This window comes from Haemaphysalis longicornis, unplaced genomic scaffold (assembly GCF_048455015.1).
Source record: "Haemaphysalis longicornis isolate Haplotype H1 unplaced genomic scaffold, Haemaphysalis longicornis Haplotype H1 scaffold_2, whole genome shotgun sequence".
Lineage (NCBI taxonomy): Eukaryota > Metazoa > Arthropoda > Arachnida > Ixodida > Ixodidae > Haemaphysalis > Haemaphysalis longicornis.
The window spans coordinates 229,611,713-229,627,980 of record NW_027526295.1 but is presented as its reverse complement, the minus strand read 5'-3'; positions in this window follow the sequence as shown (position 1 = coordinate 229,627,980).

Genomic DNA, 16,268 nt, shown 5'->3' with positions numbered 1-16,268 from the left:
GCTCGTGCTGCAAAATAAATTTTAGCACAACTAATCAGGCATTGTACGAGATCTTGTAGTACTCCCTTCTTAGAGGGAAGCGTAAATTTATGCTTCGATATTTTTATACTGTTTTTATTTTCTAGGAAATAGGGCGGACCGGGACTTCAAACAATGGAACAAGGAATGCATACTGCCATTTTCCTGGTTATTGAAGGCTGTGTTCACAAAAAGGAAACACATGAAAGCCGTTGTACGGGATGAAATCATTGCATTCTACAAGTAAGTACGCACTCCCAGTTCTGGAACTTTGATGGTCCCTTTTTAGGTAGTTGCAATATACTAATGGCTTGGGAACACCGTTTCAGTGACAACTTGACCTGTAGGTGAAAATGACAGTAAGCTTTTGGGAACACGTTGGCAAAACTTTCCTGAAAATGCACTCCGAGGAGGCCCTGCCAGGAACGCCTGCATCTTAATTTTAGTTGGGTAAGTTGGCATTTTATTTTTGTGGGACTCAATTTATGGTAGTGTTTATTGAAGCTGGCATTTTATTTTTGCGGGACTGAATTTGTGGTAGTTTTTTTTGTAGCAAAATCTTACTGTAAAAATAAATCGTGAACTCCAATATTGGGAAATACCTTCACATTCAGCCTGTTTCGGATGCTGGAACATGTGGACAAAAAAAAACTTATATTTTGCATTCAAGTTTTGCTAACATTTTGCTTTCACATTGAGAGTTGCTGCTGTGATAATGCGGCACCACGGCCACGCCCAGTGCGGTGGCTTTCCAGAATTAGAGAACGGCCATTGACAGTCTGTGCTAATATTTTTTGTACATTGTTAGCAGCATTCCCAGAAAATAAACCAAGAAATCACTGATATTTCAATCGATTACTGTGCTATAAAAGGGGTATCCTAAGCAACTCACTCCTTTAAAGCCATCGTCTAACAAAATTTTCTTCTTCCTTCCTTAAAGGTACATGACGTGGTCCAGTTATTCTCGAGGTCCAGTTATTTTGAGAGAAGAAAATGGCAGCGTAAATATTGTCTGCAAGAAACACGTCATGGATTTTCCGCCTGCGTTGTCACATCAAGATGTGGTCATCCTCCTCGCCGTATATTTCATCTTAATCTCCTGAAACGTATGCGACTTTGGAGAGTTCTTGGGACTTTTGCAGAGTTCTTGGCCATTTAACAGAGGCCTGGTGTCATTTAAGTTGAAAGCTCTGTTGAAAGACTTGATGTGGTCACTCTACTTGGGGTTTTAAATTATTGTTAGACGTTGAAGCCTATTTGGAAAGATATGTCGTGGTTCAAATGATTGGTAGATGCAAGCGGCATGTCAATTGCAAAAGTGAAGTCGTGCTTTCCTTTGCAATTTTTCATTGGCACAAAGCGCAGGCTGCCTTTGCAGCTACTCTGTTACTCTGTTAATGTAGTTAATGGCACTGCACTGTAACGTTTTTATTATTCAAGTGCAGCTCGAAATTTGTTTCCATGGCAGTGCTGCTGTTGATGGATGCAAACGTGAGAGTAATTATTTACACAGACGGTTTGGGGCTTTATTAATCAATTTTTGTACTGTATCTTAGCTGACACCTAAGCCCTAGAAGAATGCGAAATATACATATTTGGCTTGAAAAAGTTGTTTACTTTGGACTAAGTTGCATTTCTTGCTTGTTAGAGGCAGTGCTTTGGTCACAAGCATACTGTCGTCATGATAGTAGGGTTTGTATAGCACACAACTGTGAATTTTACCTGAGATAAATGTTCCGGCTGGAAAAATGCTTCCAAGTTCGCTTGGTAAAATTGGTTACGTGTATGTTTCAACGCTACCTGACTTGGTTATTTGGGATGTCTGAATTGTTCTTGAGGGAATTAATAACGTCTTTAGAGTTAGGCTGCTTGTTAAATTTTAAAATGCGTAACATGCTCCGAGCTATCTGGTCTGTAAAATTTTGTAAGATTCACACTGGGTGCTATGAGCTTTTTTTTTGATAAGTTATTTTAAATAGCTACAAATTGTCGGGGAAGCAACGCGGCTTCAGTGAAAGGCTTTTTCAGGGCGCGTATATAGTCGGTTTTGGCTACAGTTAGCTTGATATTGATATATGGTGTGTTTTAGTTGTGCAATAGTGCCACATGCTTCCGATAAGTTTTTCTGTGCAAATGTTATGTTAGTATTGGCTCCGGTGTTCTTTTCCTACACTCTTGCAGGTCTTGTGATAATCCAACCGTGTATGGCTTGTATTTTTGGCTTTTCCCTACAATTTATTAGCAAACTGCATATTTTGGAACCGAGATGCGTAAACATGGTATGGCAAGCGCTGTGGGTACTTCCGCATTTGCGGTACCTGATTTCATGTCATAAAACAGCATATTTTATGCTCACTGTTGTGTAATGCTTTTTGAGTTAGTGCGAGGGTAGATGTACAGGTCCGTTTGTGACGCGGTTGCGCTTAAAGCCATCTATATTACCCGTGTTTTTTTAGCAAAAAAGAATGGTAAATATTAGCGAAAATAGAAAAATGCCACTTAGATCGTTTTGGCCACTTGATATCGTTTTGGTATTTGATCCTGTACGCTGGTCATTTTCTGCCCAAGTGGAAGCAGATATGTCTCCGTATCTCAAATGTACGCAATAATACGAGCGAATAAAATTTGCTTGGTGTTTTGAAAAGCATTGTATCAGTGCTAATAGTTGGTATGGTATGTATTTTAATGCGAGTCTTGTTTCTTTTACATGCAGCCAAAACCCAGAACAGGATGCGGCGGGTGAAGCCAAAGTCTCTGTGTGCCGCTCCAGGTATTTCAGACCAGCTTTTATATAGAACTGTGCTCCGATAGGCAACTGTTGGGAACTGTCAGGGACCACACTGCTGCGGCGGTTTCTGTTTTCCCATTGTTGGTATCACTGTGGGCCATATGTCAAGGCTGCGTTAGAATGGTACTTGCGGTTTCCTTCTGATACCAATGCATCCGCCAGCCTGGCAAATGACCTCAGTTTATACCAACAGGAAAGCAGATATATTGGAAAAGTGGAGTCCCATAGACAGCTTCTCAACGTCTATCGGAACACCGTTTTATATAAACAGCTGGTCTGAAGGTACCTGGAACGGCGCACCGGATAAATCCATAATCATTTTACGTGGATCAGTGTTCCAGTAACTTACACTACCCGTTTATTTGGAACAGGGATCCGTATACTTTTATTTGGAACGCCGATCCAGATAATTTAGCTGCAAAAATATGTGGTGCACTGTTCCACTTACATTTTCAGGGTATGTGGAACACGGTTCCAAATATATAAGTGGAACTTTTTTGCAAAAAAGTTCCAGTTACTAAGTGGATCTTATGTGGATCCAGATTAAGAGTGTATCAGGGCCTTAAAGAGTGGACAGTCATCTGCAGGCGGAGTGAATGAGCGGTAACGCATGAATTCGGGGCAAAACCAGGTCGTTTAGGTCTGCTTTTCTGGCGGTGTCAGTGAGGTAATTTAGGCGTTGAATGAGGGGCGTGCCGCCTTGTCACGTTTCAGCGGCATGACTGGCGTTGGCAATGTATTTATTGGAGAAGACTCCGGCAGATCGGGGAAGCGTTTGAAGAGACGGGAGGAAGCCGGATGTAGTGAGGTTTCGTTAAATGGTTTTAGATGCGAAGCATCTCTTGCTCGGGGGGATGTCCCGCGTCCGTGCCCCGTCCGCAGCGCCTCTGATGATGATTGTGGCAGGATGCCCCTAGGGATTGGCCAACCAAAGAATCCATCGCGAGATAGCTTCGCGTTCACCCACCGTCGTCATTTTCCCGTAGGGGAACCGCTGAAGAAGAAGAAGGAGAAGACAAATCTGCGAAGAGGAGGGCGTGTACGTTGCTCTCGCTCCGTCCGCAGTGCCTCTGATGATGATTGCGGCAGGATGCCCCTAGGGATTTGCCAACCAAAGAATCCATCACGAGATGGTGGTGGTAACACGCATTTATTTTATGTACAAGGGATACAAAGACGCCATGTTACGCTTTAGCGAATTTTGGTGTCTAGGGGAGAGGGATTAGGTAATGGGAGTTGGGGAAAAAGTAGGATACATCCTATGGTACATCCGATTGGGTGTGGAATTAGCTTCCCGTTCAACCACCGTCGTCATCTTCCAGTAGGGGAACCACTGAAGCAGAAGAAGGAGAAGAAGACAAAGGTCTTTTCGGTTCGTTTAGTTGATTTTATCCCCATATTCTTCGCGGAATTCATGGCAATTGTCCTGGCACTACGAAAGCTGGGTGTATCAATTACATCTCCAATAATAATTTCTGATTCTTTTTTCTGTATGCTTAGCCCGTTCTTCCCCTAAAGACACTCCCCTTCTGCGGACGTTTCGGTCTCTCCTGCCACTTCACCTCGCTGAAATTAACCTACTTTGGGTTCCTGGTCATGCGGGGATCACATTCAACGAGACTGCCGACTCTTTAGCAAGGATTGCACTGTCTGGGCCTGTAGTAGACGTCGTAGAGCCGACACCTTTAATACCGGCTGCTATGTACCGTAGGATGCTGAAACTCCAAGAACAGCAATAATCGGTTTTATTGTCATTAAGAGATTTTAATCACCTTGAATTTTCATGGAAACCTTAGAGGTGATTATTACAGCCCTACGTTGTCGAGTACCCCAATTAAACAGGTACTTACACAGGTCTCGTCTGGCGCCAACAGCTCTGTGCACCTATTGCAACGAAGACGAGTCTGCAGAACACTACCTTTTGACATGTCGACGTTTTTCACGACTGAGACGTCCGTCCCTGGAGGTGCCGCTTTACAGTTTGAGGATATCCCTAACAGTGCCGGCTATACTATCGTTCGGGGCATCCGAAACGGGGTTCTGCCGCCGGGATGTATGCTCGGCCCTCCTGCGCTATATTGAAAATTCCAATAGATTCAATTTACGATTGCGATTGGTCACCCTCGCCTTGATTTTCCAGTTTTTTTTTCTCAAAAGTCTTTCCAACCGGTCTAAATTATCTTTTCAAAGCGTTTCGTGATTATATAAGAATTCCATTTATTTTAACCATCCTCCGTTGATTGGCCGATCCCCTGATTGGGCACGTGCCATATCTAAAGGCGCAACAACAACAACAACAACAACAAAGCTGCGGAGAGGCGTGTACGTTGCTCTCAGCCGGTGCAACGTCAACAACCTTTACCTCACCAACGCTGACGGAGACTACCGATTCTACCTCAGAGACGACAACAGCGACAAGAACATGATGGACGAGTTTCGGCACCTCGAGAACCACCGCCTACTCACCTTAACACAACAGTACTTGCGTGCCTTTGCCACCGGTGTGGACCCGGACGCGGAATTCCCTCTGGCGCTACTAAACACCAGATCACTCAACATAACGGCAACACAATGGAACCACACGAAACCCCCATGATGCTTCGCATCCTCATCAGGGTTCCCCACGGGAAGATGGTGTAATTTTTTCTTGTCTTTTTTGAACTGAATGATTTGCATTGCTGGCGCTGAAGAGGCGGTAATGGCTGTTGTCGACAAGGACCCGCAGCCGCTTCTCCTCCTCCACAGCCTTTTGTCCTCCTCACAAACACTTCGGCCGCGGCAGGGACCTACGTCCAGCCGATCTGATAAAAATTCGGGGAGTACATTTCCATGACGTAATATGATATTAATAAAAAAACAATGGGGGTGATGATGATGACAAGTACAGCACAGAAAAACACACAAACAAGGACAGCAGAGTGGACCTACGCAACGCTGCGCATGTTCACTTTATTGCTCTATGTGTACTCTTTTTCTGCGCTATAATCATGATCATGTTAACCAACTGGCACGACTTCAACCTTACCACTACGACGGAGAGGTCCTTGATGGATACGAACTATTTAGAGGGATTGCCCCCGGTTAATGTAGGCCACTGCTCGTCTGGTTGCCAACATAGGTGAATTGACACCTAACAAAAATATTTTTAAGCGAGAGCCACTAATTTCTGTGCTACAAATACACGCGTTGTGAGGGCAAGAAAAAATTTGCGCAGCTTGCACCAGTGGTGCAAGGCTGGAGAAACAGCAGAACTGGCGCCCCTCTTCCTGGGTCGAAGACCCGGCTGTTGCCTCATGATAATCAGCAGCAGCCCACTAGGTCCACTCCAGGAGGAAGGCCTCTCCCATCGACCTCCAACCGCTCTTGTCCCGCGCCGCTCGAGTCCATTCCTTGCCTGCAGATTTCCTTATTTAGTGCCTCTGTCGAGTGACTGGGCTTCCTCTTTAAGTGTAGGGCATCTTAGGTGCTCGCCGTGTCGTCGTAGCTCTCTGTAACGGTCGATGTCAAACGACTGCCGGAACCAGGCGGTGCCGCGAGATAACGGACCCAAGTGGAGGCCGGCGTTGCGTCGTAGGGCGTCCCGCACAGGCTTCGGCAACCAAGCGGTTTAAATAGTCATAACCATTCGAAACTCGGCAAACGCTGGCGCTTGTCATACATGTCCCCGTTGTTTAGCACAAAAAAAAAAGAAATCTGCAGGTACATTTGACGCAAAATATCTGTAATTAACCGGCTGCACCCGCGTTCATTTAGTTAGGAACGCTCGTTGGGTTGGTTTTCCGATAGTAAGCCAAAAAATTCCCTCCCACTTCCCCGAGGGGGAGAGTGTGTAAGTGCGAATGCACGGTTGTTGATTGCGCGATTACGGTGGATATCGTGATCTTGGAGTGGAGAGGAGGCGCCCAACACCCGCAGTCACTGAGCGGAGAGAGGAGGAGGAGAGTAGCGTGCACCCATCTCCCCCAGTTGCTAGGGGAGACGAGGAGGAAGACGAGGAGCGCGCGCACCCGCAGCTGTTGCTATGCGGACGACGGCGGCGGACGATTCAGGCTCGCTTAAGAAGTGCATTCGCACTTAAAAAGCGGCAGTGCAACGCCGGCACGTGCGGGAGGAAAAGCAAGCGAAAAAAAAAAAATAAACAGAACTCCCGCTGGCGCTGTTTCAGGCAGGGTGCGCGTGAGCACTACGGAGGCGGGAAATTTGAATTGATTTGGGTGGTAGCACTGAGCGGGTGACGGCGCTACAGCCAATTATGGCTAATCACTCTCCCTGCACTTCCATCAGCTTTCACGTTGAGTGGAATGGCTTCAATTTTTTTCTAGACCCGTCTCTCGGTGTGGGTAGCGCCGGCTTCAACAGGCAGCGTAAACTCGGCGCCGGGAGCGCGAGCTTGTCTGTGCTCTCCCCTCGAGGCGCGAGCGCACGTGCACGGCCTGTAGAATATCACGCCACAAACCCCGCCACGAACTCTGCCAGATTGTTTCCTACTTCTTCGTCAGATGTTCCGGTTGGTTGGTTGGACCCTTGAATCAGGGCGCATACCCACGCGGGGGATTCACAAAGAAGCTCCCTGTAACGATTAGGCTCTGACCCGGTATATTTTAGAGGTAAAAAAGAGTTAAGTGAGAGAAAAAATTCACAACAAAACGAAATCTTAGGATATAACAGAATAGACAGGAAAAGAAATCACGAATGAAGAAATAGCTGTCATGCAGGGAAACCGGACTGCCTGCAGCCGCAAGAAAGGTGTGACAGGCGAGCACATCTCGGTGGCAAACTTATAGGACCGAAGCACCCAGGGAATGAACAACGGTAGAAGATAACGGGAGATTAAGCCGATTAAAGTGTATTCAAGGTGCGTGCGTCGAATCGAGGATAAGTTGCAGCAATTTAAAAGAAAGTTATAGTTTCCGGAGCCTTGCAGAAAGAGCTTTGAGGATATAAAGCCTGAGCAGATTTGTATAGATAAAAATTTAAAAAGGGAATTTAAAAAATGGCAGCATCTCCACTCCGTGGATGATGGCGAGGGTGCGGAGTACAGGGACTCGAAATGACATCCAACTTGCGCCCCGAGTGATATCTGATTTGCTCCCCGTCCTTCATTCGATTTGAGCCGTGAGTTGCACTTTGATTATTCCCTAAATGAAACTGCAACTCGCGGCTCAAACCGCATTTCGCTTGATTTTCGCTAGATGGTGGTGTGCGCACGGATGGACGCGGACGGGCATTGGGAGGTCCTAAGGTACTCCGCATTGTGACAGGCGAGGGAGTAAGCGGTTTGACTCTCGGGTACTAACTCATGGTCGTAGCCCAATGGGTAAGACGACTGACACTAGCTCTGTCTGGTCTACCAGACACAGGCTCAAATCCTGCTGGTGCCTGTGTGATTTTCTTTCGATTGTAAATGCTATGCGCATGGACGCGCACGGACATTGTGCGGTCCTAAGGTGCTCCGCACCTAAAAGGAACCCACACAAACCGGATCTCCCGATGCTGGTAAGGAACTAATGAATGGTGGCCCTCTTTACGTGTGCGTTGTGAAAGGATGGCTAGCGTCTCTAAATAAGCCAAAAAGCCTTTAGTTGGTGACGCTAGGCATGGCTTGACAGATTCGTCGTAATCGTCTTCTGCGCGGAGTGCCCGTGGCGTGCCGGTCGCCGTGAGGCACGCCCTCACGGGCGCTCGGGGCTCCCTGAAAGTTGTGGAACCGTCTGATGAAATCATGAATTCGATCGAAAAGGTCGCCCAGGACTTACAAATCTACTATATCACCCATTGTCGTAGAAAGTACTCGAGGTGTAGACTTCTCCGCTGTCACTATGGGAGAGATGGGGGATGTTGTTATGCGGCTACCGGGAGCCTCCCCGGGGCTAGATGTGGCTTCTACTCCTGCGAGAAAACTTTTGTTTCAGGAATCTCCTGAAGATCTCTCGAATATGATAAATACTTCATTGGAAAAATCATGGATTTCTGCAGATTGGAAAATCGCAAAAATTGTCCCCTTCTAAAAAACCCCAGCCTAGGTGTTATTCAGGACAATATTCGCCCAATTGCACTAACTAGCAACCTAGGTAAATTGATAGAGAGAATTTTGTATGGCCGTTTAGTTCAGTTTTTGATCAGTAAAAATATTCTTAGCCCGCATCAAATTGGCTTTTGTCCCGGTTGCTCCATTTGGTCCGCCCATGTTGACCTGGAGAGCCGTATTCAGTTTGCGCGCAGAAATAAACAGGTATGCGCACTCGTCACACTGGATGTTTCTAAAGCGTATGACAGCGTGGAATATAGCGTACTGCAAGCCAAACTTAAAGAATGTGGGTTACCCAAGTACATAATTTCATGGATTCAACGATTTCTAATCGGACACAAGTTCTTTTGCTCGAAAGATGGCTTTAAATCATCTAGATCAGACAAAGGGCGTCCCCCACGGCTCGGTGCTTTCTCCCATCCTATTTAATGTACTAATGAGCTCAATTTGCAATACATCAGCAAGTTTGTACTTATGTTTACGCTGACGACATAGCCTTTTTCTCTGCTGCTAAGGACATTCATGTCCTTTATCAAATGCTACAGGCATATTTGTTTTCCATCGAAAGGTGGTTAACAAACATAAATTTGAAAATTAACGTCAATAAGTTCACTGTTATTGTGTTTCCAGCATCATTGAAGTATTTGGGTGTAATACATGATAATACAATGGATTGGCGCCCTCATATAAACCATATCGCGACCAAACGGGAAAGGACACTTGGACTGTTGCGGAGGCTCAGGAATAGGAGTTTTGGAATGAGAAGGGACACTTTACGTTTTATTTACAGGGGGTACATGCGTCCCATTTTAGAGCTTGACTGCGCCCTCTTTTCCGGTTCATCAAATTACAAACTCATCAAGTTTATTATGTTGGAGCATCATGCACTGAGATTGTGCCTCGGCCTGCCAAGGTGAGTGGCCAATAACATCTTGTATTTGGAGGCCCGCATGCCGTGCCTGGAGTCTCGGTTTCGGCTACTAACAGCACTGGCAGTTATGAGGATCTTTGAATCTCAACAGAGCAGATATTTTTCATTGATGTTTGCTCAGCCGGCACTCTTTTTCAGCTCTTGGTGGCCTCGGCACATTCGTCCACAGTGTGTTTACGCCCAGACGTTACTCTCCCCATTGAGTATCAACATTCCCACAGTACTGACAATGCCCTGTGACGTTCCTCCTGCGCCTTTAACTTTCCATAATATTTTCCCCAGTAACGCTAAAATGCTAACGTCGCGATTTTTAACAGGAATACTGAACGACCGTTTCGCAAGCTTGAAGGATTATGCAATAGTGGCAACAGATGCATCCCAGCGTGAGGAGCGAGCAGGTCTGGGAATTTTTAGTCCACACCTTAACTGGTCAGTCTCGCTGCGTTTACCTGATTTCACGCCGATATTTCAAGCCGAATTCCTAGCGATATTTCTGGCCTTAAAAGAAGTACCTACCCAGCACTTTAATGTAGCAATAATTACTGACTCCTTATCGGTTTGTTCTGTTCTGTCTTCATCCGAAAAAACTCTCACCTCCCCTCGCGGGAACCCCTGTGTAGATGCGACGCATAGGCGGAGCGGCGAAGGGACCGCGTTTTATAGCGCGCATAACGTTGAGGGGACTGCACAAGCCTGTCCCATTCGATGACGACGTTGGCGTACGTGTAAAGCGGCGTGGACTCTAGGTGTTTGAGCCAAGCGTGGATGTTGCTTCGCCGGAGAACGGCACACCGGTTATATGCGCAGCGCGCCCGAAGGAGAGGAAACCGCAGAAGAGAGAGTACTGCACATGCGCCGGCCCTAGCGCGTCTGCCGCGGATATGACGTAACGTGCCGCAGCTATGACGCAACACAATTCAACACAATCCAATTTAATCCAATCCAATCCAATCCAAGCCAAGACAATCCAATCCAATCCAATGCGCCTCGCGAGAGAGTGTTCGCTATCGGAGGGAGAGGGGGTGAGCGGCGGAAAGCGCAGTTGGCGCGGCGAGGAGAATGAGGGAGGTGCGGACAACGCCGACGACGACGCCGGAGGGACAAGGCGAGTGAATCAGATGCTCTGCATCTAAAATTCCGCTCTTATTCGTACATTCAACTTCCTTGTGCCTTCCCATTTGCGGGACATCTGCCTCATTTGGGTTCCAGGTCACAAAGGATTACAGCTTAATGAACAGGCTGATCGTCGTTGGATGGACCTCCAGTTGACCTATGCCCTATTCCCTTTATTGTAGCAGAAGCAAGGTTTCGTACCTATCAACGCCTAGCAAAAGTGCAGGATGGGATCATCACTAATTTTGAAGATAATGTCCATTTGAAACATAATTGGAATACCCGTTTTTGTGAATCTCGTCAATGCGAGGTCACATTAACTAGGTTCAGATGTCTAGTCCCCTAAATCAACCTTTATATGCACCGGGATGGTCCAGCCTCCTAATCCTGATGTGCTGCTAAGAAAGGTGGTCCAAAAAAAGTCGATGTTGCGCGAGCCGGGAAGCGGGAGCCGTTGATCGGGCGCCAAGAAACTGCACTAGCCGGGAAGTGTGAAGCCAGCATTGCGCGCCAGGAAAGGGCAACAGCAGTGCGGAAGCAAAGTTGCAGGAAAGCTCTGAGATATGGTGATAGGGTGACGCAGCGCGCTGGGAATAGGCGATGGCTAGCGAGCGTAACGAGCTTCGGAGGGTACGGCAGTCCAGGGGGCTAAACAAATGGCGACTGGTGTGGCCACGAAGTGTAACAGAAACTTCAGCAGCAGATCAATAGAAGGTCCACCTAGACTTTCGCCTACGCATTGTTAGAAAGTTAAGCATCCTTCGTAATTTCTCTTTCTCCCCCACTTCCCCCAGATATTTCTGTTTTTTGTGAAAATACGATTTAACGACAATTAAAAGGCAGATAGACACACATAGAAACAAAAATAAAGAAAGAGGGAAGATATGATTGTTATTGTTGTTGTTTTGAAATGTTTGATGTGAAAAGTAGCCATGTTGGCATACAACGGGGAGCAGAAGGAGAAGTTAAAAGAAATTGGAGACTCTTGAGGAGACTCGTCTCCTTGGCGGAAGCCAGGAGCGACTCTAGCACGACCCTGTCTGAGTCGGGTAAGCCTGATGCAAACCGGATATCCAGCTCCAGACGATAGCCATGACGTCGAGCTAAGCTTGGTGTAACGCATGGTAAGCAAGAAAAAAATGTTGGATCCCGTCCATACTGTGAAGCTGGTTGGACTGCGAAGCTGTAAACGACGCCTACAACGATTAGCCATGCGACGTCACTTGAATTCACATACGTGGCTCTACAAAAAGGGAAACCAGATACTCTGCTAACCGTTACCTGGCTTTCGCTGTGCGGCGAACGAACGCAGCTGCGACGGCAGAAAGACAACATAGAGGAGCGTCTTTCGAATGGTGAGGAGGAGGGCGGCACGCGGAGCTATGGTCTCATCTCTCTCACTGTCTCCCCCTCACTCTTGTTTCATGTGTCGCCTCCAAAAAGCGCCCTACCCTTCCTCAGATGCTGAATTTAAACCACCGTCTGTCTCCCCGTCTCCCAAGTGCGGCAAGATGACGAGCCCTCGGTCCGCTTCTCTTCGGGCCCAGGTGCGATCCCTGGCGGCGCCAGTAGTTTGTGGAGCCTGGGTGCAGCCACTAGCCAGTAGTAGCCTGGGAGGTTTCTGCTGACGCGGACATGAAAATTTCCTTGGCTGGTTAGAGGTATACTGCTTCGCAGTGAAAGGAGGACATTGTACGCAGTGCGGGCCGTCGCGTAAAGAGGCCGGCCGCACACGCCCACAGATGTTGCACGGCACCTGTAGCCAACGGGCCAGGGCCGCGGTGAAAGAAGACGCTAACACAGTGCTGGTGTTCGAGCCTGGGAGCCAACCTGTTTTCTTCTCTCCTCAGCCAGCACAGAGATAGTCTGTTTACAGGTCGTTCCGCAGTATCAGTGGCCCAAAAAGGCTATTTCAACGCAACTTAGCATACATAACATGACATGACATAACATAACCTAATTTAACCTCTTCTAAACCAAATTTAAAAGTAACTGAACCTAATCAGTATTTCCAACATTTTATTTCACTCGAAACAGCTCGATGCTGCGGATTGTCCTGCAACAAGACTGCCCCGTCAGCACAACAGCCTACTGATGACGATGGTGCTGTTTCGGATGCTCCTATAGAATGTCGCGAACACAGTCACACGAAAGCACACAATCGGTTTCTCGTAGCTATACTAAACGGGTGCTCGGTCACTTGCTGTGTTGCCGTATCCGGGTCTCGGGGTGCCTGCAAGAGTCACTGTCCTTCCGGCTGATATGCCGGGACCATTTATGTGTATTGATAAGCGTATTGTGTATTTCAGTGTTTAGTATTATACTGGGCAAAATAACGCCTCCGCGCACTGGGAACTGGCCCAGAGAACAGGGATACAAAATGAACTCCAAAGGCAGAAAAACAAATGTTGGCTGAAAGAGACACGCAGATGCATCGTCATGACGAGAGGAGACAACGAAGCTTCCCAAGCTTGATGCGCAGCTTGATACAGAATAGTAATTAACGGCAGTCGTATATTTGAAGACAGGCAGAGGTAATTGCCTTGGCGTATGAGCACTCTCCCCCCCCTCTCCGATTCCGTGAATTTCTCGGCACTCTCCCTTTGTCATTTAGCAAAAAGGTAAAGAACGAAAAGAAAACAAGGAGAGGAAGGAGAACAAAAATAAAATCAAGAAAAACGGGAAGAAGGAAAAGTGGACAAAAAAAAGACAACAATAATTTTGCCTTGTTATGTGCTGTACACACGTAGGTACATATAAAATTTTCCGCATTTCCGTTTACGAAAGCCCAATGTTCTGTTCTTGTTTTCATTGCGTAACGCAGTACCTGTTTTTCTCCTACCGAATTCGCACACCTAATTAGCATGCACCCTTTCCCTAACCCCCCTCCCCCACTTCCGGGCACCATCCTTCTGTTTACAGTTCCTTTTTTCGTGTCCCCTGCTTATTCTTTCTCCCTATTTCTGTCTTTGGTCTCCCTAATTTTATTTTTCGTGTGTATTTTAATTTTTTAATTTTGGTCTTTTATCTTTTATCTATTTTTATCTCTTAGTTTTTATCTTTTAGCTCTTTCATCTTTTAACTCTTTTATCATTCATCTATTTTTAACTTTTATCTTTCATCTTCTATCTGTTTTATCTCTTCTCTATTTTGTCTTTTATCTTTCATTTTTTTAGCTCTTTTATCTTTTATCTATATTTATCTTTTATCTTTCTTCTTTTAGCTCGTTTATCTTTTATCTTTTTTTATCTTCTATCTTTTATGTTGTAGCTCTTTAATCTTCTATCTATTTTTGTTTTTTATCTTTCATCTTTTAGCTCTTGATATTTTATTTATTTTTAGCTTTTATCTTTCATATTTTAGCTCTTTTATATTTCATCTATTTTTATCTTTCATCTTTCATCCTTTATGTCTTTTACCTTTTATTCATGTTTTATCTCTTATCTCATCTTGTAGCGCTTTTATCTATTTTTATTGTTATCTTACCTCTTTTAGCTCTTTTATATCTTATCTATTTTTATCTTTTTCTTTCATCTTGTAGCCCTTTTAACCTTTTTTATTTCTATCTTTCATCTTTTATCTTTTAGGTCTTTATATTTTATCGGTTCTTATCGTTCATCTTTTATCTTTCTTTATCTTTTATCTTTCATCTTTAGCTCCTTCATCTTTTATCTATTTTTATGTTTTTCTTTCATCTTTTATCTCTTTTATCTTTTATTTATTTTTGTCTTTTATCGTTCATCTTCTAGCTTTTATATTTTATCTATTTTCATTTTTATCTTTCATCTAATAGCTCATATCTTTTATCTATTTTTATCTTTGATCTTTCATCTTTTAGGTATTTTACCTTTTATCTGTTTGTTAACTTTGATTTTCCTCTTTTAACCCTTGTATATTTTATCTATTTTTATCTTTTATGTTTCATCTTTTAGCTCTTTTATCTTTTATCTATTTGTATCTTTTATCTGTCACCTTTTAGCACTTTTATCTTTTCTTCATTTTATCTTTTATCGTTCATCTTTTAACTTTTATATTTTATCTATTTTCATTTTTATCTTTCATCTAATACCTCATATCTTTTAGCTATTTTATCTTTTATCTGTTTGTTAACTTTGATCTTTCCTCTTTTAACCCTTGCATATTTTATCTATTTGTATCTTTTATCTTCCACCTTTTAGCTCTTTTATGTTTTCTTCATTTTCTTCATTTTATCTTTTATCGTTCATCTTTTAATTTTTATATTTTATCTATTTTCATTTTGATCTTTCATCTAATAGCTCATATCTTTTATCTATTCTTATCTTTTATCTTTCATCTTTTAGCTATTTTATCTTTTACCTGTTTGTTAACTTTGATCTTTCATCTTTAGCCCTTGTATCTTTTATCTATTTTTACCTTTTATCTTCCACCTTTCAGCTCTTTTATCTTTTCTTCATTTTTTAATCTTTTATCTGTCACCTTCTAGCTCTTTCATTTTTCATCTTTTAGCTCTTTTATATTCTATCTATTTTTATCTTTTATCTTTCATCTTTTAGCTATTTTATCTTGTATTCATGCTCTATCTTTTACCTTATCTTTTAGCTCTTTTATCTATTTTTATTTTTATCTTTCATCTTCTGGCTTTTTTATCTTTTATCTATTTTCATCTTTTGTTTTTCATCTTTTAGCTGTTTTATCTTTTATCTATTTTTATCTTTAATCTTTCATCTTGTAGCTCTTTTATCTTTTATCAATTTTTTTTCTTTTATCTTTCATATTTCAGCTCATTTATCTTTTCATGGTAAATACCCGCGGGGCACGCGCCACTTCTTTTTCAACACTGCCTCACAGTTCACGCGTCACGCAAAATCGTACGCGAAAAAGATACTTGGAAAACACTTTTAATTAACCCATTGTCTTTTTCGACACCGCCTCACAGTGCACGCGCCACGCAAAATCGTACGCGAGAAAGATACTTGGAAAACACTTTTAACCCATTGTCTGTTCCTATAATATAATCATTCGGGGTGAAAGTCGTGGTTTTGTGCCGCGGAGACCTTTTCTACGCTGTACACTCATTCATTTCTGAATCTCACCGTCTACCGTGCTAGCAGCTAGACCGCGATGGCGGGCTTCTCTACAAAACATGCCAGCGCCTGTTCTCACTACCTTTCCTCTCACTGGCTCTCCTTCACTGCTGTATCTTCTTGCTTTATTTATCTGCGTACTTTTCACGGCTCTCCTTTTTTCTACCCTTTCCTTATTCATTAGCGTTGGTTTTATAGTTTCTGTGTTCTCTCTAATGCCGTATCGCATTTTTGGGCAGTCTACTTACTATCTTTTTATTCCCGTTTCTATGCACTTTTGTCCCTAAAGGCGTACTTCAAGTGCATTATTTATACTAAAACGAA